At 43.7% G+C, this 22,787-nt stretch overlaps 1 pseudogene; it reads left to right on the top strand.

Annotated features, from left to right (window-relative positions):
• Positions 1-22,450, top strand: part of LOC112241748 — a 28,900-nt pseudogene extending 6,450 nt beyond the window's left edge.
• Positions 22,451-22,787: the final 337 nt, after the last annotated feature.

The following is a 22,787-nucleotide window of genomic DNA, read 5'->3' as shown; positions in this document are numbered from 1 at the left end:
TGTTATAAACTAACTCTTTATAGCTTGTTATAAACTGTTTACTAACTCATTATAGCTTGTTATAAACTGTTTACTAACTCATTATAGCTTGTAAACATAAACTCATTATAGCTTGTTATAAACTAACTCATTATAGCTTGTTATAAACTGACTCATTATAGCTTGTTATAAACTAACTCATTCTAGCTTGTTATAAACTAACTCTTTATAGCTTGTTATAAACTGTTTACTAACTCATTATAGCTTGTTATAAACTGTTTACTAACTCATTATAGCTTGTTATAAACTAACTCATTCTAGCTTGTTATAAACTAACTCTTTATAGCTTGTTATAAACTGTTTACTAACTCATTATAGCTTGTTATAAATTGTTTACTAACTCTTTATAGCTTGTTATAAACTGTTTACCAACTCATAAATATATGTAAATACTTGTTATAAACTCAATCCCAATTGTATACTTGTTTTATACTTAACTAACTCATTATAGCTTGTTATAAACTAACTCATTATAGCTGTTTATAAACTAACTCATTATCAGCTATAAACTGCTTCATTATAGCTTGTTATAAACTAACTCATTATAGCTTGTTATAAACTAATTACTAACTCATTATAGCTTGTTATAAACTAACTCATTCTAGCTTGTTATAAACTAACTCATTATAGCTTGTTATAAACTGTTTACTAACTCATTATAGCTTGTTATAAATTGTTTACTAACTCTTTATAGCTTGTTATAAACTCAAACCTAAATCAAATCAAATTGTATTAGTCGCTAACACATATTTAGCAGTTATGGGTGTAGTGAAATGTTTCTGTTCCTGGCTCCATCAGTGCAGTGATTTCTAACAAGACACAACAATACAATACAAGTCTAAAAGTAAAATAATGGAATTAAGAAATATAGAAAAATTAGGATGAGCAACGTCGAAGTCTGGAGTATAAAATTACAGTTGAAGTCGGAAGTTTACATACACTTAGGTTGGAGTAAATTAAACTAGTTTTTCAACCACTCCACAAATGTCTTTTTAACAAACTATAGTTCTGACAAGTCGGTTAGGACATCTACTTTGTGCATGACACAAGTCATTTTTCCAACAATTGTTTACAGACAGATTATTTCACTTATAATTCACTGTATCACAATTCCAGTGGGTCAGAAGTTTACATACACTAATTTGGCTGTGCCTTTAAACAGCTTGGAAAATTCCAGAAAAAGGATGTCATGGCTTTAGAAGCTTCTGATAGGCTAATTGATATAATTTGAGTCAATTGGAGGTGTACCTGTGGATGTATTTCAAGGCCTACCTTCAAACTCAGTGCCTCTTCGCTTGACATCATGGGAAAATCAAAAGAAATCAGCCAAGACCTCTGAAAAATGATTGTAGATCTCCACAAGTCTTGTTCATCCTTGGGATCAATTTCCAATCACCTGAAGGTGCCACATCTGTACAAACGATAGTACACAAGTATAAACACCATGGGACCACGCAGCCGTCATACCGCTCAGGAAGGCGACGTGCACTTCACAAAATAGATGGATTCATGAAGAATGAAATTTATGTGGATATATTAAAGCAACATCTCAAGACATCAGTCAGGAAGTTAAAGCTTGATCACAAATGGGTCTTCCAAATGGACAATGACCCCAAGCATACTTCCAAAGTTGTGGCAAAATGGCTTAAGGACAACAAAGTCAAGGTATTGGAGTGGCCATCACAAAGCCCTGACCTCAATCCCATAGAAAATGTGTGGGCAGAACTGAAAAAGCGTGTGCGAGCAAGGAGGCCTACAAACCTGACTCAGTTACACCAGCTCTGTCAGGAGGAATGGGACGAAATTCACCCAACTTATTGTGGGACACTTGTGGAAGGCTACCCGAAACGTTCGACCCAAGTTAAACAATTTAAAGGCAATGCTTCCAAATACTAATTGAGTTTATGTAAACTTCTGACCCACTGGGAATGTGGAAGAAAGAAGTAAAAGCTGAAATAAATCATTCTCTCTACTATTATTCTGACATTTCATATTCTGAAAATGAAGTGGTGATTCTAACTGACATAAAACAGGGAATTTGTACTTAAATGAGAGGAAAAACTGAGTTTAAATGTATTTGGATAATTAATAACTATGCATATATATCTATCCATACTACTATATACATATATATATATATATCTGAATATATACTATGGGTCTGATAATATATATATATATCTATCAGAGCATACTATATATGGGTCTATATAATATATATATATATATATATATATATATATACTATATATATATATATATATATCATACTACTATAGACTATATATATAATATATATATATATATATATATATATATATATATATATATATTATGGGTCAGAGCATACTATTATACACAGTTGAAGTAGGAAGTTTACATGCACCTTATCCAAATACATATATATATATATATATATATGTGATGTGACGTATAGACATTATGGATAGTATGTGGCTAGACTATATAGCATATCTGTGGAATACATGGATAGAATTGTATACATGTGGTGGCAGGGTAGCCTAGTGGTGAGAGCATTGGACTAGTAACCGGAAGGTTGCAAGTTCAAATCCCTGAGCTGACAAGGTACAAATCTGTCATTCTGCCCCTGAACAGGCAGTTAACCTGTTCCTAGGCTGTCATTGAAAATAAGAATTTTTCTTAACTGAATAAAAATCAAATAAATATACAGCTGAATAGGATGAGCCTAGAAAACAATACATCCTGTCAGAAAGACCCCATTGACTTTCAACATTTTGTTACATTAAATAAAATTCTAAAATGTATTCAATTATAATTTTTCCTCATCTATCTACACACAACACCCCATGATGACAAAGCAAAAACCGTTTTTAAGAAATGTTTGCAAATGTATTAAAAAACAAAAAAAACAGATACCTTATTAACATAACTATTCAAAGGTGGAGTCATGCGTCCTCTGAGACATGACCCGTTTGACCACCTATTTCCTGTTAAACCTGGATGTCAGCAGCACTTATGTGAAAGACATGACCAACTACTTCCTGCTTGACCCAGATGTCAGTAGCACTAATGTGAAAGACATGACCGCCTACTTCCTGCTTGACCCAGATGTCAGTTGCACTAAATGTGAAAGACATGCCCACCTACTTTCTGCTTGACCCAGATGTCAACAACACTAATGTGAAACAACGTTCGACTGACAACCCGAGTCAGCTTGCAGGCGCCCGGCCCTGTCACAAGGGGTCGCTAGAGCACGATAAGACAAGGTCCCGGACAGCGCTGGGACAATTGTGTGCCATCCTATGGGGTTCCCGGTCACGGTTGTGACACAGCCTGGGATCAAACACCAGGCTGTATTGTCGCTGTGCAGTGCTATTGACCGCTGCATCACTCAGGACCCAGATCTTCTTCATATAGGACTAGAATTAGATGCTGATGGCTTTCACTTCTCTTCACAAAGATTTCATTCTTATTTGGATCTGAATTAATAACTGCTATAGGTTACCACCATCTGAATGGTTATGGGTCTGAATGAATAACTGCTATAGTCTACCACCATCCGAATGGTTATGGGTCTGAATTAATAACTGCTATAGTCTATCACCATCTGAATGGTTATGGGTCTGAATGGTTAGGTTATGGGTCTGAATTAATAACTGCTATAGTCTACCACCATCTGAATGGTTATGGGTCTGAATTAATAACTGCTATAGTCTACCCCCATCTGAATGGTTATGGGTCTGAATTAATAACTGCTATAGTCTACTGCCATCTGAATGGTTATGGGTCTGAATTAATAACTGCTATATATATATATGTAGATATGTAGATGTTTGGTATCATGAAGCAGCACTCTGTTAACCACTCTCTCGCTCTCTCTATCTCTACGTCTCTCTCTCTCTATCTCTCTCTCTCGATATATATATATATATAGTGAGCGGACCAAGTAATTTGGTGTTACTCTAAAGCGGAAAGGTGGAATAAACGAGTCAGGAGTATGTTTTCTTAATTGAACAAAGTTCTCCATTGAGGGATTTCTTTCAACTCCAACACTCCAACACAATCAATGATGATCTCCCAAGGAAAACATAAATCTTCTTCTGTACACGAAAAAGGAACACAAGACGAGTATCTTTACACTATAACATAAATCACGGATTTGTCACCGTCTTAATGGTTTGTTCGTGGATAGCTCCCGTCTCGTGGTGGCCGTCCCCCAGAGGTAGTTTGTCTTCTTCTTTTCACCTTCTGAAAGGTACATCTCCTCCTTTGGAGGAGCAAACACTCTTTTCTTTTATATCTTCCCCCTCCCTCCTCTCTTTTGTAGGGGAAAGAGAATAGGTCAATAGTACCGTCAGCTGTGCTTAATTGCCTCTGATCACCTTGATCCACATGCCTGGCTGGGCTACTATCCAGCCATCTGGCAGTCCTTCCACATACCTCCCCCCTCAGGACCGGACCGGAGGGCCGGACGCCAGACGCACCGTCTTGGTCGTGTCGGGACAGCGCGTCTGCATTCCCGTTCCTCGATCCGGCCCTGTGGATGACATGGAAAGAAAACGGTTGTAAAGCAAGAAACCATCTGGCTATTGTGTTGTTATTGTTTCTCTTACAGGTCATCCACGTGAGGGGAGCATGGTCGGTAACGAGGGCAAACCTACGTCCAAGCAGGTAGTACCGGAGATAATCGAGGGCCCACTTAATGGCTAGGGCCTCTTTCTCTAAGGTAGCATATCTCTGTTCCCGATCACTGCGCATCCTACTTATGAAGAGAATAGGCCTCTCTGCTTCGCCTTCACCCTGAGCTAGGATGGCCTGAGCCCCGTATCCGAGGCATCGACCTGCACAATGAACTCTTGGGAGAAGTCAGGAGCCTACAGGACGGGATCAGAGCACAGGCTATCTTTAAGCAACTGAAAGGCGTCTTCCGTCTTGTCCTTCCACACTACACGGTTTGGCATGTTTTTCTTGATGAGGTTTGTGAGGGGGTTGGCAATGGTTGCATATCCTGGGATGAAACGGCGATAACATCCCATTATCCATAAGAAGGCCCGAACGTCCCGCTTTGTTTGGGGTCGAGGCCAGTCCCGAATTGCCCTGGTCTTCTCTTCCCGTTCCCCACGGGATATCCGGCCTTAGAGGAAATCCTGAGGCCCGCCGAGTCGGGTATTTCGAGCCGGGTTCAGTGTGGATATGGTGAAACAGGACATCTGTTTTCGAGAACACCCTGCCGTATTGCATAATCAGCGTGTCAAGCCATCTCGACTGCTCCGGCAGGAGAGTTCGGCCACGGCGCACCTGTGGTAAGGCCTCCGCTTTTTCCTTTGCCCTCCAGGGCCATCAAAGCCACCTCCTCCTCTCTTCTTCAACAGGTTTATGTGATAGAGTTGGACCTTCTTCCTCCTGTCAGGTTGCTTGATGAGGTAATTGACCGGTGAGACCCTTTCCATTACCTCGTAGGGGCCCCCTCCACTACGCTAGCAAGCGGTGTTCAGCCGTGGGCACGAGCACCATCACTTTCTCTCACGGGGTGTCGCTGACTTATCGTAGGCCCGGCCTTGGGTCCGTTGCGTCTTCTCCATATGCTCCTTTAATATGGGCCACACTGCCGACAGGCGGTCTCTCATTAGGGTAATGTGTTCCATCGTGGACCGGAATGGGCATGGTTGGGCCTCCCAGGTCTCCTTGACTGAATCGAGGATCCCTCGACAGGGCCTGCAGTAGAGCAGTTTAAATGGGGAAAACCCAGTGGACGCCTGAGGTTCTTCTCGCAGGGCAAACATTAAGTAGAGGGAGAAGCATGTCCCAGTTTGTCCCATCTCTGGACATCACTCTTCTCAACATGCTTTTAATCATTTTGTTCAGGCGTTCGCACAAACCGTCTGTCTGTGGGTGGAATGTGCTTGTGCGTATCTGTTGAATCTGGTATAACCGACACAAGTCCTTCATCAACCCGGGACATGAACGGGGTTCCCTGATCAGTTAGGATTGTCTTGGGAAGGCCCATCCGAGAGAACATCATGAACAATTCCTTGGAGATTCCCTTTGACGACATGTTATGAAAGGGTATGGCCTCTGGGAACTTGGTAGCATAATCTATGACAACTAGGATGTACTCGTGTCCTCTGGCAGATTTTTGGGAGGGGTCCCACGAGGTCCATAGCTATGCATTCAAATGGGGTCTCTATAATGGGGAGAGGAATCAAAGCATGCAGGTGTTGCCGTGGGGCTGTACGCTGACATTGATCACACGTCCTACAATACCTGGCCTCATCCCAGGTGACACGGGGCCAATAGAACCTCTGCATGATTCTGTCGATAGTTTTGTCCCGTGCCAGGTGTCCTCCTAAGACGTGGGAATGTGCCAGCTGTAGGACAGTATCCCTGTATGGTCTAGGCACCATGAATAATTCCTGTTTTTCCCCCTTCGTTGCCTGATTGCATAGTAGGGAAGAGAGGGCTCACCTGATCGTCAACGTTCCTCCTGTTGATCACCTTCACCTTCCTCATGGCATCCCGTAGGTCTGGGTCTCTATGCTGAGAGGTGCCGAACTGTCCCATTAATTCTTGGGACAGGTCGACCTCGGTAGAGGGGTGTGGAGGTTGTTCCCCATCCCCGCCAGGGGTGCCCGAGGAGAATCCTTTCCATGTTCCCTCCTCGGATGGGGCTTCAAATTTATCGCTTAGCCCCTGGTTGCTCCTTCCTTCGTGCGTCGTATATAACCCTTCGCAGGTGTCTTCACCGGTGGTTTCCTGGAATAGCTGTCGGAGACGTTGTGTCGCTATTTCTTCCTCTGCTCCAGAGGACGAGGTCGAGGCTACGTTTCCTTGTAGGGCTACTACCTTGGGCTTGGATTTGTTTTTTTTAATTTGTTTTTTTAGCTTTCCTGTCCCCCTTCGGTGGCCCGGCTCTTGCCGTGTGATAAAGAGACCTGATCCCCTTTTTCCTGTGTGTAACGTCATCTGCCGAAGCTCCTTATATAGGGGGCAGTCTCTCCCAATCAATAATGGCACCTTCAGCTGGGGTACTTTCCCTGCCCTGACTGTACACCTTCCTTGCGGTCTCCACCTAATGCCCGCATTCTCCACAATATATATGTGTTGGTATCATAAAGCAGCACTCTGTTAACCTCTCTCTCTCTCTCTCTCTCTCTGTCTCTGTTTCTCTCTGTCTCTGTTTCTCTCTGTCTCTGTCTCTCTCTGTCTCTGTCTCTGTCTCTGTCTCTGTCTCTGTCTCTGTCTCTGTCTCTCTCTCTCTCTATACATATAGATGTTTGGTATCATGAAGCAGCACTCTGCTAACCTGCTGAACGGAATGAAGAAGCAGGCAGATAAAGACCAGACCATCGAAGTGAAGGAGTGAGTCCTGACCTCTAACCTCTAACCTCTACACCTTACACCCCTGAGTCTTCATTGTAATACACATACATATATATTTAAATATGATAACATATAAATATATGTATCATATACATTGCCGTTCAAAAGTTTGGGGTCACTTAGAAATGTCCTTGTTTTTGAAAGAAAAGCACATTTTTTTCACCATTTAAATAACGTCAAATTGATCAGAAATACAGTGTAGACATTGTTAATGTTGTAAATTACTATTGTAGCTGAAAACGGATGATTTTTTATGGAATATCTACATAGGTGTACAGAGGCCCATTATCAGCAGCCATCACTCCTCTGTTCCAATGGCATGTTGTGTTAGCTAATACAAGTTTATCATTTTAAAAGGCTAATTGATCCTTAGAAAACCCTTCTGCAATTATGTTAGCACAGCTGAAAACTATGGCTCTCATTAAAGAAGCAATAAAGCTGGCCTTCTTTAGACTAGTTGAGTATCTGGAGCATCCGCATCTGTGGGTTCAATTACGGGCTCAAAATGTCCAGACACAATTAACTTTCTCCTGAAACTAGTCAGTCTACTCTTGTTCTGAGAAATGAAGGCTATTCCTTGCGAGAAATTGCCAAAGAAACTGAAGCTCGTACAACGATGTGTACTACTCCCTTCACAGAACAGCGCAAACTGGCTCTAACCAGAATAGAAAGAGGAGTGGGAGGCCCCGGTACACAACTGAGCAAGAGGACATTAGAGTGTCTAGTTTGAGAAACAGACGCCTCACAAGTCTTCAACTGGCAGCTTCATTAAATAGTAACCACAAAACACCAGTCTCAACATCAACAGTGAAGAGGCGACTCCTGGATGCTGGCCTTCTAGGCAGAGTTGCAAAGAAAAAGCTATATCTCAGACTGGCCAATAAAAAGTAAAGATGGGCAAAAGAACACAGACACTGGACAGAGGAACTCTGCCTAGAAGGCTAGAATCCCGGAGTCTCCTCTTCACTGTTGACGTTGAGACTGGTGTTTTGCGGGTACTATTTAATGAAGCTGCCAGCTGGTCAGTAGTTTTAGTCAGTAGTTGTGTGGTCTAGAGGTGGTCAGTAGTTGTGTGGTCAGTGGTTGTGTGGTCGGTAGTTGTGTGGTCGGTAGTTGTGGGTTTGCAGTCAATAGTTGTGTGGTCAGTAGTTGTGTGGTCAGTAGTCGTGTGGTCAATAGTTGTGTGGTCAGTAGATGTGTGGTTGTGGTCAATCGTTTTGTGGTCAGTAGTTGTGTGGTCAGTAGATGTGTGGCCAATAGTTGTGTGGTCAGTAGTTGTGTGGCCAGTAGTTGTGTGGTCAGTAGCTGTGGTCGGTAGTTGTGTGGTCAGTAGCTGTATGGTCAGTAGTTGTGGTCGGTGGTTGTGGTCGGTGGTTGTGTGGTCGGTAGTTGTGTGGTTGGTGGTCAATAGTTGTGTGGTCTAGAGGTGGTCAGTAGTTGTGTGGTCAGTAGTTGTGTGGTCGGTAGTTGTGGTCGGTGGTTGTGGTTGGTGGTTGTGTGGTCGGTAGTTGTGTGGTTGTGGTCAATAGATGTGTGGTCGGTACTTGTGTGGTTGTGGTCAATAGTTGTGTGGTCAGAAGTTGTGTGGTCAGTAGTCGTGTGGTCAATAGTTGTGTGGTCAGTAGATGTGTGGTTGTGGTCAATTGTTTTGTGGTCAGTAGTTGTGTGGTCAGTAGATGTGTGGCCAATAGTTGTGTGGTCAGTTGTTGTGTGGCCAGTAGTTGTGGTCAGTAGTTGTGTGGTCAGTAGTTGTGTGGTAGGTAGTTGTGTGGCCAGTAGTTGTGTGGTCAGTAGATGTGTGGCCAATAGTTGTGTGGCCAGTTGTTGTGTGGCCAGTAGTTGTGGTCAGTAGTTGTGTGGTCAGTAGTTGTGTGGTTGTGGTCGGCAGTTATGGTCAGTAGTTGCGGTCCGTAGCTGTGGTCAGTAGCTGTGGTCGGTAGTTGTGTGGTCAGTAGCTGTGGTCAGTGGTCGGTGGTTTTGTGGTCGGTAGTTGTGTAGTTGTGGTCAATAGTTGTGTGGTCAGTAGTTGTGTGGTCAGTAGTTGTGTGGTCAATAGTTGTGTGGTCAGTAGATGTGTGGTTGTGGTCAATAGTTGCGTGGTCGGTGGTTGTGTTGTCAGTTGTTGTGGTTGGTGGTTGTGCGGTCAGTGGTTGTGCGGTCAATGGTTGTGTGGTCAGTAAGTGTGTGGTCAGTAGTTGTGTGGTCAGTAGTTGTGTGTTCAATAGTTGTGTGGTCAGTAGTTGTGTGGTAGGTACATAGAAAAAGTATGTGAACCCTTTGGAATTACCTGGATTTCTGCATAAATTGTTCATACACTTTGATCTGATCTTCATCTATGTCAAACACAGTCTGCTTATTAAACTAATAACACACAAACAATTATATGTTTTTATGCCTTTATTGAATACACCGTAAATACCTTGAACATTCACAGTGTAGGGTGGAAAAAGTGTGTGAACACTTGGATTTAAAAACTGGTTCACCCTCCTTTGGCAGCAATAAACTTAACCAAACGTTTTCTGTAGTTGCAGATCAGACCTGCACAACTGTCGGGAGGAATTTCGGACCATTCATCTTTACAAAACTGTTTCAGTTCAGCAATATTCTTAGGATGTCTGGCGTGAACCACTTTCGAGGTCATGCCACAGCATTTTAAATCGGTTTGAGGTCAGGACTGACTGGGCCACTCCAAAAGGTGAATTTTCTTCTCTTGAAGCCATTCCGTTGTTGATTTACTTCACCCAACTTCAACCAACTTCTGTTAAGCTTCAATTTGCAGACAGATGGCCTTACATTCTCCTGCAAAAAGTCTTGATTAACTTGGAAATGTATTTTTCCGTTGATTACAGCAAGCTGCAAACAGCAAGCAGGCCCTGAGGCCCCAAACCGTGATGCTCTACCATACTTCACAGTTGGGATGAGGTTTTGTTGGTGTGCTGTGCTTTTAAGATCAGATTAAATTTTATAACTAATTTATGCAGAAATCCAGGTAATTCCAAAGGATTCACATACTTAGTTGTGTGGTTGTGGTCAGTAGTTGTGGTCAGTAGTTGTGGTCAGTAGTTGTGGTCGGTAGTTGTGTGGTTGTGGTCAGTAGTTGTGTGGTCAGTAGTTGTGGTCAGTAGTTGTGGTCAGTAGTTGTGTGGTTGTGGTCAGTAGTTGTGTGGTTGTGGTCAGTAGTTGTATGGTCAGTAGTTGTGGGTTGCGGTCAGTAGTTGTGGTCAGTAGTTGTGTGGTTGGGGTCAGTAGTTGTGTGGTTGTGGTCAGTAGTTGTGGTCAGTAGTTGTGTGGTTGTGGTCAGTAGTTGTGTGGTGTTATGGTCAGTAGTTGTGGTCAGTAGTTGTGGTCAGTAGTTGTGGTCAGTAGTTGTGGTCAGTAGTTGTGGTCAGTAGTTGTGGTCAGTAGTTGTGTGGTCAGTAGTTGTGGGTCAGTAGTTGTGGTCAGTAGTTGTGGTCAGTAGTTGTGGTCAGTAGTTGTGGTCAGGTTGTGGTCAGTAGTTGTGGTCAGTAGTTGTGGTCAGTAGTTGTGGTCAGTAGTTGTGGTCAGTAGTTTGTGGTCAGTAGTTGTAGGTCTAGTAGTTGTGGTCAGTAGTTGTGGTCAGTAGTTGTGTGGTCAGTGTGGTCAGTAGTTGTGGTCAGTAGTTGTGGTCAGTAGTTGTGGTCAGTAGTTGTGGTCAGTAGTTGTGGTCAGTAGTTGTGGTGGTTGTGGTCAGTAGTTGTGGGTCAGTAGTTGTGTAATTATGTTCAGTAGTGTGTAGTCTATAGTTGTGTGGTCAGTAGTTGTTTGGTCTGTAGTTGTGTGGTTGTGGTTGTGGTTGTGGTCAGTAGTTGTATGGTCAGTAGTTGTGGTCAGTAGTTGTATGGTCAGTAGTTGTGGTCAGTAGTTGTGGTCGGTAGTTGTGTGGTTGTGGTCAGTAGTTGTGTGGTTGTGGTCAGTAGTTGTGGTCAGTAATTATGTTCAGTAGCTGTGTAGTCTATAGTTGTGTGATCAGTACTTGTTTGGTCTGTACTTGTGTGGTTGTGGTTGTGGTTGTGGTCGGTAGTTGTGTGGTCAGTAGTTATGTGGTCAGTAAATGTCTGGTTGTGGTCAGTAGTTGTGGTCGGTAGTTGTGTGGCTGTGGCCCGTAGTTGTGGTCAGTCGGTGTGTGGTCAGTAGTTGTGTGGTTGAGGTCGTTAGTTATGGTCAGTAGTTGCGGTCCGTAGCTGTGGTCAGTAGTTGTGTGATCAGCAGTTGTGTGGTCATGGTCAGTAGTTGTGTGGTCAGTAGTTGTATGGTCAGTAGTTGTGTAGTCATTATTGTAAGCATATATTTAAGATAAATACACATTGCAGAGTTTGAGAGTTTGAGAGGATGAGAGGACTAGAGTACTAGAGTACTAATGGTCAATAGTGAATTGTAAATAGGAGTTGGGTTTCAGTTCAACATCTGTTCATGTAAGGAAATACCCCCCTGAAATGGACAAAAATGAATGGGAACTTATTGGCACTGTACGAAACATGTACACGATGTACAATACCACTCAAATGGACGCCATTTCATTCAAAACGTATTGCAAATGTCATATTTTTTATTTTACCTTTATTTAACTAGGCAAGTCAGTTAAGAACAAATTCTTATTTTCAATGACGGCCTAGGAACAGTGGGTTAACTGCCTGTTCAGGGGCAAAACGACAGATTTATACCTTGTCAGCTCGGGGATTTGAACTTGCAAACTTTCAGTTACTAGGCCAACGCTTTAACCACTAGGCTATATATGGCCAAGTGTCACACAGCGATAATCCAATAGATGGCAAGCGCGCTCCACGGTAAATGTTCATATTGCAAATGCACATCAAGTCAAGACCCAAGAGTCAAATTTAGAAAATGTGAAAAAAAACGTATCACCTCCTTAAAAAAGTGCTTTTTGGAAATTCTTTCAATTTTTGGGGGGGGGTCATTTATACATGTATAACAACTGTATGAACATACTTTTGTCATATTTTATTGTCATATTTTTTTTACTTGTCCATAAGGCATATGTTTTTTGTCCATTTGCAATATGATTTCATAGGAAGTCAAAAGTTGGAGTCAAAAGTCAGTGAACCATTGCCAAATGCCATAAGACATGTCCAAATGCAATATGAAAGTATTGAAAGTGCCAATTCAGGATATTATGTCCATTTGCCATGTACGATCATAGGAAGTCGGTTTCCAAACCCAAAAGTCTGTGAATCATGTCCAAATGGCATTTGTACTGCCAAAATAATATATAGCACTATGTTAAGCCATGAATCAACCTAGATGGTCTATTTGTCATGTATGATGGGGGAGAAGTGGGACTCTGTTGTTTTTTAATCATTTTTTGAAAAACATCCAAAATGAATAGTGGCGCCCCCTCCCTACCCAACCGTAGACCCTTTGCACCCTCCTAAAGGCTTTGGAGACCATTTTAAAAATGTGCTCCTGGTAACCAATTCCAATCACCAGGCGCACGGCTGTCCATTTGCAATATGTTTCAATGGGCATTTAAAATCACAATTTGACATGCTCAAAAATACTGCAGAAATGCAAAAAATTGACTGGCCCGATGAACTCGGGATGGCCAGGCAGTGATAGTGGTTCCTCTCCATCACTCGTTGTGTTGATTTCATCATGTTCATTTGGTGATGTTTTTTCACTGTTGAATCTTATTGCAAATGTACTGTCCATTTGCAATATGTTTCAATGGGCAATTACCATCACAAATTTGAAATGCTCAAAAATACTGCAGAAATGCTAAATTGACTGGCCCGATGAACTCGGGATAGCCGGGCAGTGATAGGGGTTCCTCTCCATCGCTCAATGGTGACATGAGAGAAGTGGGACTGTCGTTTTTTAATAATTTTTAACAACCATGGACCCCTTGCACCCCCTAAAGGCAATTAAAACCATTTGTAAAATGTGTTCCTGGTAACCCGTTCCAATCACCAGGTGCCCGACTGTCCATTTGCAATATGTTTCAATGGGCATTTACCATCACGAATTTGACATGCTCAAAAAAATTGCAGGAATGTGAAATTGACTGGCCCGATGAACTCAGGATGGCCGGGCAGTGATTCTGGTTCCTCTCCATTGCTCGTTGGTGTTGATTTCAGATTGTCAATTTGGTGATGGTCTATCACTGTTTAGACATATTGCAAATGGACAAAAGTCAGCTAGCAAGTCACCGTCCATCAGTCAATTAGATATAATTCTGACACCAAACTGATATCAACTGACACCAAACCCACTGTTTCCAACTCGTTTAAAAGCCAACTATCACATATTTCAGAGCAGACCCAATATTCACAGCACCTTCAGTTTACACCATAATAAAAACGTAAAACACGTAGTTACGTTCTAGCCCGCCGCCGTCTGCAAATTTTACAAATATTCGCGAACGTCTAGTAAGGGACATTAGCAATATGGAGTTTCTCATCGATTATACAGCAAATGCCGAAAAGTGTGCCCTTTTATATGTAAGGGAGTGTATAACAGCTGCAGGGAAGTCAGGCGCTGGAGAGCAGAAATGGGTCAGTAGGTGTGTAGTTGTGATCAGTAGTTGTGTAATTGTGGTTGTGTTGCAGGTTCTTTGGGCCCTACAGTATGGACGTGGTCACCAGCACAGCCTTCAGTGTGGACATTGATTCTCTGAACAACCCTTCAGACCCCTTCGTCTCCAACGTCAAGAAGATGGTCAAGTTTGACCTTTTAAACCCACTGTTCCTCCTAGTCTGTGAGACAACACACGCACAGACACACACGGGCGCAGAATTGTACTTTTTAATCATATGAAGTTGTACACCTTTCAATAAATAGTTCCTCTCCGCTTCTCCTCTCCCGCCCCACCTCTCCTCCCCTCTCCTCTGCTTTTCTCCTCTCCTCTCCTCTCCTCTCCTCTCCTCTCCTCTCCTCTCTCCTCTCCTCTCCTCTCCTGTCCTCTCCTCCTCTTCTCCTCTCCTGTCCTCTCCTCCTCTTCTCCTCTCCTGTCATCCCCTCCCCTCCTCTCCCTCTCCTCTCCTCCCCTCCTCTCCTTCTCCAGGTTTGTTTCCCTTCACTGGTCCTATCTTGGAGAAGATGAAGTTTTCTATCTTCCCGACTGCGGTGACAGACTTCTTTTACGCCTCGCTGATTAAGATCAAATCTGGACGTGACACTGGGAACTCAACTGTAAACATGTTTTATATTTATATTTGATTATGTTGTTTGTTTATGTTTGTGATTGTTGTGATTGGACCAGATCCATAAGAATATGTTTGTGTTGGTTGTGATTGGACCAGATCCAGTGGAATCTGTTTGTGTTGGATGTGATTGGACCAGATCCATCAGAATATGTTTGTGATGGTTGTGATTGGACCAGATCCATAAGAATATGTTTGTGATGGTTGTGATTGGACCATATCCATAAGAATATGTTTGTGATGGTTGTGATTGGACCATATCCATAAGAATATGTTTGTGATGGTTGTGATTGGACCAGATCCATAAGAATATGTTTGTGTTGGTTGTGATTGGACCAGATCCATAAGAATATGTTTGTGATGGTTGTGATTGGAACAGATCCAGTGGAATCTGTTTGTGTTGGATGTGATTGGATGGATTTGACCTCATGTCTTTCTGCTTCCAGAGTCGGGTGGATTTCTTACAGCTGATGATAGACTCTCAGAAAGGCAGCGACACAAAGACAGGAGGGGAACAGACTAAAGGTACCTGCCGAACACACACCTGAAAACTACTGTTACAAACACACACGTGTAAAATAATGTAACAAACACACACCTGTAAACTACTGTTACCAACACACACCTGGAAACTATTATTCTCTCTCTCTCTCTCTCTCTCTCTCCCTCTCTCCCCCTCCCTCCACAGGACTGACTGATCATGAGATCTTGTCTCAGGCTATGATCTTCATCTTCGCCGGCTACGAGACCAGCAGCAGTACTATGAGTTTCCTGGCCTATAACCTGGCAACCAACCCCCACGTCATGACCAAACTGCAGGAGGAGATAGATACTGTGTTCCCCAACAAGGTAACCCCCACACCATGACCAAACTGCAGGAGGAGATACAGTGCCTTGCGAAAGTATTCGGCCCCCTTGAACTTTGCGACCTTTTGCCACATTTCAGGCTTCAAACATAAAGATATAAAACTGTATTTTTTGTGAAGAATCAACAACAAGTGGGACACAATCATGAAGTGGAACGACATTTATTGGATATTTCAAACTTTTTTAACAAATCAAAAACTGAAAAATTGGGCGTGCAAAATTATTCAGCCCCCTTAAGTTAATACTTTGTAGCGCCACCTTTTGCTGCGATTACAGCTGTAAGTCGCTTGGGGTATGTCTCTATCAGTTTTGCACATCGAGAGACTGACATTTTTTCCCATTCCTCCTTGCAAAACAGCTCGAGCTCAGTGAGGTTGGATGGAGAGCATTTGTGAACAGCAGTTTTCAGTTCTTTCCACAGATTCTCGATTGGATTCAGGTCTGGACTTTGACTTGGCCATTCTAACACCTGGATATGTTTATTTTTGAACCATTCCATTGTAGATTTTGCTTTATGTTTTGGATCATTGTCTTGTTGGAAGACAAATCTCCGTCCCAGTCTCAGGTCTTTTGCAGACTCCATCAGGTTTTCTTCCAGAATGGTCCTGTATTTGGCTCCATCCAACTTCCCATCAATTTTAACCATCTTCCCTGTCCCTGCTGAAGAAAAGCAGGCCCAAACCATGATGCTGCCACCACCATGTTTGACAGTGCGGATGTGTGTTCAGGGTGATCAGCTGTGTTGCTTTTACGCCAAACATAATGTTTTGCATTGTTGCCAAAAAGTTCAATTTTGGTTTCATCTGACCAGAGCACCTTCTTCCACATGTTTGGTGTGTCTCCCAGGTGGCTTGTGGCAAACTTTAAACGACACTTTTTATGGATATCTTTAAGAAATGGCTTTTCTTCTTCCATAAATGCCAGATTTGTGCAATATACGACTGATTGTTGTCCTATGGACAGAGTCTCCCACCTCAGCTGTAGATCTCTGCAGTTCATCCAGAGTGATCATGGGCCTCTTGGCTGCATCTCTGATCAGTCTTCTCCTTGTATGAGCTGAACGTTTAGAGGGACGGCCAGGTCTTGGTAGATTTGCAGTGGTCTGATACTCCTTCCATTTCAATATTATCGCTTGCACAGTGCTCCTTGGGATGTTTAAAACTTGGAAAATCTTTTTGTATCCAAATCCGGCTTTAAACTTCTTCACAACAGTATCTCGGACCTGCCTGGTGTGTTCCTTGTTCTTCATGATGCTCTCTGCGCTTTTAACGGACCTCTGAGACTATCACAGTGCAGGTGCATTTATACGGAGACTTGATTACACACAGGTGGATTGTATTTATCATCATTAGTCATTTAGGTCAACATTGGATCATTCAGAGATCCTCACTGAACTTCTGGAGAGAGTTTGCTTCACTGAAAGTAAAGGGGCTGAATAATTTTGCACGCCCAATTTTTCAGTTTTTGATTTGTTAAAAAAGTTTGAAATATCAAATAAATGTCGTTCCACTTCATGATTGTGTCCCACTTGTTGTTGATTCTTCACAAAAAAATACAGTTTATATCTTTATGTTTGAAGCCTGAAATGTGGCAAAAGGTCGCAAAGTTCAAGGGGGCAGAATACTTTCGCAAGGCACTGTAGATACTGTGTTCCCCAACAAGGTAACCCCCACACCATGACCAAACTGCAGGAGGAGGTAGATACTGTGTTCCCCAACAAGGTAACCCCCACACCTTGACCAAACTGCAGGAGGAGATAGATACTGTGTTCCCCAACAAGGTAACCCCCACACCATGACCAAATTGCAGGAGGAGGTAGATACTGTGTTCCCCAACAAGGTAACCCCCACACCATGACCAAACTGCAGGAGGAGATAGATACTGTGTTCCCCAACAAGGTAACCCCCCACACCATGACCAAACTGCAGGAGGAGATAGATACTGTGTTCCCCAACAAGGTAACCCCCACACCATGACCAAACTGCAGGAGGAGATAGATACTGTGTTCCACAACAAGGTAACCTCCACACCATGACCAAACTACAGGAGGAGATAGATACTGTGTTCCCCAACAAGGTAACCCCCACACCATGACAAAACTACAGGAGGAGTTAGATACTGTGGTCCCCAACAAGGTAACCCCCACACCATGACCAAACTACAGGAGGAGATAGATACTCTGTGGGTGCCAGATATGTTGAGGTACTGATGTGTGTGTAACCCCGGTGTCAGATGGGGTGAGGTAGTGATGTGTGTGTATCCCCGGTGTCAGATGTGGTGAGGTACTGATGTGTATGTAACAGCTGTGTCAGATGGGGTGAGGTACTGATGTGCGTGTATCCCCGGTGTCAGATGTGGTGAGGTTCTGATTTGTATGTAACCACGGTGCAGGCTCCAATCCAGTACGAAGCTCTGATGCAGATGGACTATTTGGACTGTGTGTTGAACGAGTCTCTGAGACTGTACCCCATCTCCCCGCGACTGGAGAGGGTCGCCAAGAAGACTGTGGAGATTAACGGCATCGTCATCCCCAAAAACTGCGTTGTCCTGGTTCCCACGTGGACCCTCCACCGTGACCCAGAGATCTGGTCCGACCCTGAGGAGTTCAAACCAGAGAGGTACTGACCGCACCGTAACCACAATCTAACCATGACACAACCTTAATACAACCACAGTACAACCACAATTCAACCAAAACAAAACCACAAAAAAAACAATTGCATTTTTTTCATTTTGCTAACCACAACTACAGTGCATTACAATACTGTAGTGCAATGTGTTGTGTCTGAACCCCCACCACAATTCAACTACAACACAATGTTAAGTGTGTGAACCACAACCACAAATCAACTACAAAACAATGTTTAATGTGTCTGAACCACAACCACAAATCAACTACAATACAATGTGTAATGTGTCTGCCCTCCCCCTGTCCAGGTTCAGTAAGGAGAACAAGGAGTCTATTGATCCGAACACGTACATGCCATTTGGGGCGGGGCCCAGGAACTGTATCGGGATGCGCTTCGCCCTGATCATGATCAAACTGGCCATGGTCGAGATCCTCCAAAGTTTCACTTTCTCCGTCTGCGACGAGACCGAGGTGAGACGCTCACCTGAGCAGACAGAATATGACATCATCAAACATCAGTAGCATTCATTGATAGAGGCTGCACTTTCCGCAGCACCTGTTGGTCACCACCTGTTTCAACATGGTCACTACCTGTTTTACATGGTCACCACCTGTTTTAACATGGTCACTACCTGTTTAAACATGGACCTGTTTTAACAAGGACCTGTTTTAACATGGTCACCACCTGTTTTGACATGGTCACCACCTGTTTTAACATGGTCACTACCTGTTTAAACATGGACCTGTTTAAACATGGACCTGTTTTAACATGGACCTGTTTTAACAAGGACCTGTTTTAACATGGTCAACGTCTGTTTTAACATGGTCACCACCTGTTTTAACATGGTCACCTGTTTTAACATGGTCAGCACCTGTTTTAACATGGTCACCTCCTGTTTTAACATGGTCAGCACCTGTTTTAACATGGTCAGCAGCATGGTCTTTTTAACATGGTCAGCTCCTGTTTTAACATGGTCACCATATGTTTTAACCTGGTCACCACCTATTTTAACATGGTCAGCTCCTGTTTTAACATTGTCACCGCCTGATTTAACATGGACACCACCTGATTTAACATGGTCAGCACCTGTTTAACATGGTCAGCACCTGTCTTAACATGGTCAGCTCCTGTTTTAACATGGTCAGCACCTAATTTAACATTGTCAGCACCTGATTTAACATGGTCGGCACCTGTTTAACATGGTCAGCATCTGTCTTAACATGGTCAGCTCCTGTTTTATCATGGTCAGCACCTGTTTAACATGGACCTGTTTTACATGGTCCGCTCCTGTTTTAACATGGTCACCACCTGCTTTAACATGGTCACCACCTATTTTAACATTGTCACCGCCTGTTTTAACATGGTCACCATCTGTTTTAACATGGTCAGCACCTGTTTTAACATGGTCACCATCTGTTTTAACATGGTCAGCACCTGTTTTAACATGGCCACCATCTGTTTTAACATGGTCATCACCTGTTTTAACATGGTCACCATCTCTTTTAACATGGTCGCCACCTGTTATAACATGGACCTGTTTTAACATGGTCACCACTTGTTATAACATGGTCACCTCCTGTTTAAACATGGCGGACACCTGTTTAACATGGTCACCACCTGTTTTAACATGGTCTCCACCTGTTTTAACATGGTCACCACCTGTTTTAACATGGTCACCACCTGTTTTAACATGGTCACCACCTGTTTTAACATGGTCGCCACCTGTTTTAACATGGACCTGTTTTAACATGGTCACCACCTGTTTTAACATGGTCACCACCTGTTTTAACATGGTCACTACCTGTTTTAACATGGTCACCACCTGTTTGACATGGTCACCACCTGTTTTAACATGGTCACTACCTGATTTAACATGGTCACCACCTGTTTTAACATGGACCTGTTTTAACATGGTCACCACCTGTTTTCACATTTTCAGCGCCTGTTTTAACATGGAACTGTTTTAACATGGTCGGCACCTGTTTTAACATGGTCACCACCTGTTTTAACATAGACAAGGCTGCGGGGCCAGATGGATTACCAGGACGTGTGCTCGGGGCATGTGCTGACCAACTGGCATGTGTCTTCACTGACATTTTCAACATAACCCTGATTGAGTCTGTAATACCAACATGGTTCAAGCAGACCACCATAGTCCCTGTGCCCAAGAACTTGAAGACAACCTGCCTAAATGACTACAGACCCGTAGCTCTCAATTTGTACTCCACCCAAACAGATGCACAGATGATGCAATCTCTATTGCACTCCACACTGCCTTTTCCAACCTGGACAAAAGGAACACCTATGTGAGAATGCTATTCATTGACTACAGCTCAGCGTTCAACACCATAGTTCCCTCAAAGCTCATCACTAAGCTAAGGATCCTGGGACTAAACACCTCCCTCTGCAACTGGATCCTGGGCTTCCTGATGGGCCGCCCCCTGGTGGTGAGGGTAGGTAGCAACACATCTGCCACGCTGATCCTCAACACTGGAACCCCCCAAGGGTGTGTGCTCAGTCCCCTCCTATACTCCCTGTTCACCCACGACTGCATGGCCAGGCACGACTCCAACACCGACATTAAGTTTTCAGACTACACAACAGTGGTATGCCTGATCAACGACGAGACAGCCTATAGGGAGGAGGTCAGAGAACTGGCCGGGTGGTGCCAGAATAACAAGTTATCCCTCAACGTAACCAAGACTGAGGAGATGATTGTGGACTATAGGAAAAGGAGGACCGAGCAGGCCCCCATTCTCATCGACGGGGCTGTAGTGGAGCAGGTTGAGGGCTTCAAGTTCCTTGGCGTCCACATCACCAACAAACTAGAATTGTCCAAACACCCCAAGACAGTCGTGAAGAGGGCACGACAAAGCCTATTCTCCCTCAGGAAACTAACAAGATTTGGCATGGGTCCTCAGATCCTCAATATGTTCTACAGCTGCAACATCAAGCGCATCCTGACTGGTTGCATCACTGCCTGGTACAGCAACTGCTCAGCCTCCGACCACAAGGCACTACAGAGGGTAGTGCGTACGACCCAGTACATCACAGGGGCTAAGCTGCCTGCCATCCAGGACCTCTACACCAGGCGGTGTCAAAGGAAGGCCTGTTATTTCATGGTCAGCGCCTGTTATAACATGGTCAGTGCCTGTTTTAACATGGTCACCACCTGTTTTAACAAGGTCAGCACCTGTTACATGCTCAACACCTGTTTTAACATGGTCACCACCTGTTACATGTTCACCACCTGTTTTAACATGGTCAGCACCTGTTTTAGCATGGTCACCACCTGTTTTAACATGGTCACCACCTGTTTTAACATGGTCAGCACCTGTTTTAACATGGTCACCTTCTGTTTTCACCTGTTTTAACATGGTCAGCACCTGTTTTAACATGGTCACCCTGTTTTAACATGGTCACTGCCTGTTTCAACATGGTCTGTTTTAACATGGTCACAGCCTGTTTTAGCATTGTCAGCTCCTGTTTTAACATGGTCACTGCCTGTTTCAACATGGTCAGCGCCTGTTTTAACATGGTCAGCGCCTGTTTTAACATGGTCAGCGCCTGTTTTAACATGGTCACCGCTTGTTTCAACATGGTCACCACCTGTTTTAACATGGTCACCACCTGTTTTAACATGGTCAGCGCCTGTTTTAACATGGTCAGCGCCTGTTTTAACATGGTCAGCGCCTGTTTTAACATGGTCAGCGCCTGTTTTAACATGGTCACTGGCTGTTTTAACATGGTCAGCGCCTTTTTAAAATGGTCAGCACCTGTTTTAACATGGTCATCATCTGTTTTAACATGGTCTATTATTCTATTTAGATCCTGTTGGAGATGGACAACCAAGGTTATGTTCTGTTATTCCCTATAGAACCTGTTGGAGATGGACAACCAAGGTTATGTTTTGTTCTGTTATCCTCTATAGATCCCGTTGGAGCTGGACAAGCAGATTCTGCTGATTCCAAAACGACCAATCAAATTGAGGCTGGAGCCCCGTAGCAACACCTCTAGCAACACCACCACCACTCTGAACAGTCCAACGACATGAACCAAATGCAGGAGTACCCTACCCTGGAGTACCCTACCCTGGAGTACCCTACCCTGGAGTACCCTACCCTAGAGTACCCTACCCTAGAGTACCCTACCCTGGAGTACCCTACCCTGGAGTACCATGGAGTACTATCGATCGATCACACCATCTACCTATAACTCTTTCTACTAGACCCTACCCTAGAACACAAACAGCACCCTACCCTAAAGTACCCTACCCTAGAACACAAACAGCACCCTACCCTACCCTAAAGTATCCTACCCTAGAACACAAACAGCACCCTATCCTACCCCTAAAGTACCCTACCCTAAAGTACCCTAACCTAGAACACAAACAGCACCCTACCCTATCCTAAAGTACCCTACCCTAGAACACAAACAGCACCCCACCCCCTAAAGTACCCTACCCTAGAACACAAACAGCACCCTACCCTACCTAAAGTTTACCCTAGAACACAAACAGCACCCTACCCTACCTAAAGTTTACCCTATGGTCACAAACAGCACCCTACCCTAGAAAGTACCCTACCCTACCCTAGGTCCCTACCCTATCCTGTTTTACCCTACCCTGGAGGACCCTACCCTACCCTAGAGCCCCCTACCTAGAATACCCTACCCTACCCTAGAGTACCCTACCCTAAAGTACCCTACCATA

This window comes from Oncorhynchus tshawytscha, unplaced genomic scaffold (genome assembly GCF_018296145.1).
Source record: "Oncorhynchus tshawytscha isolate Ot180627B unplaced genomic scaffold, Otsh_v2.0 Un_contig_7308_pilon_pilon, whole genome shotgun sequence".
NCBI lineage: Eukaryota > Metazoa > Chordata > Actinopteri > Salmoniformes > Salmonidae > Oncorhynchus > Oncorhynchus tshawytscha.
This window is presented reverse-complemented; position numbering and strand designations above follow the sequence as displayed.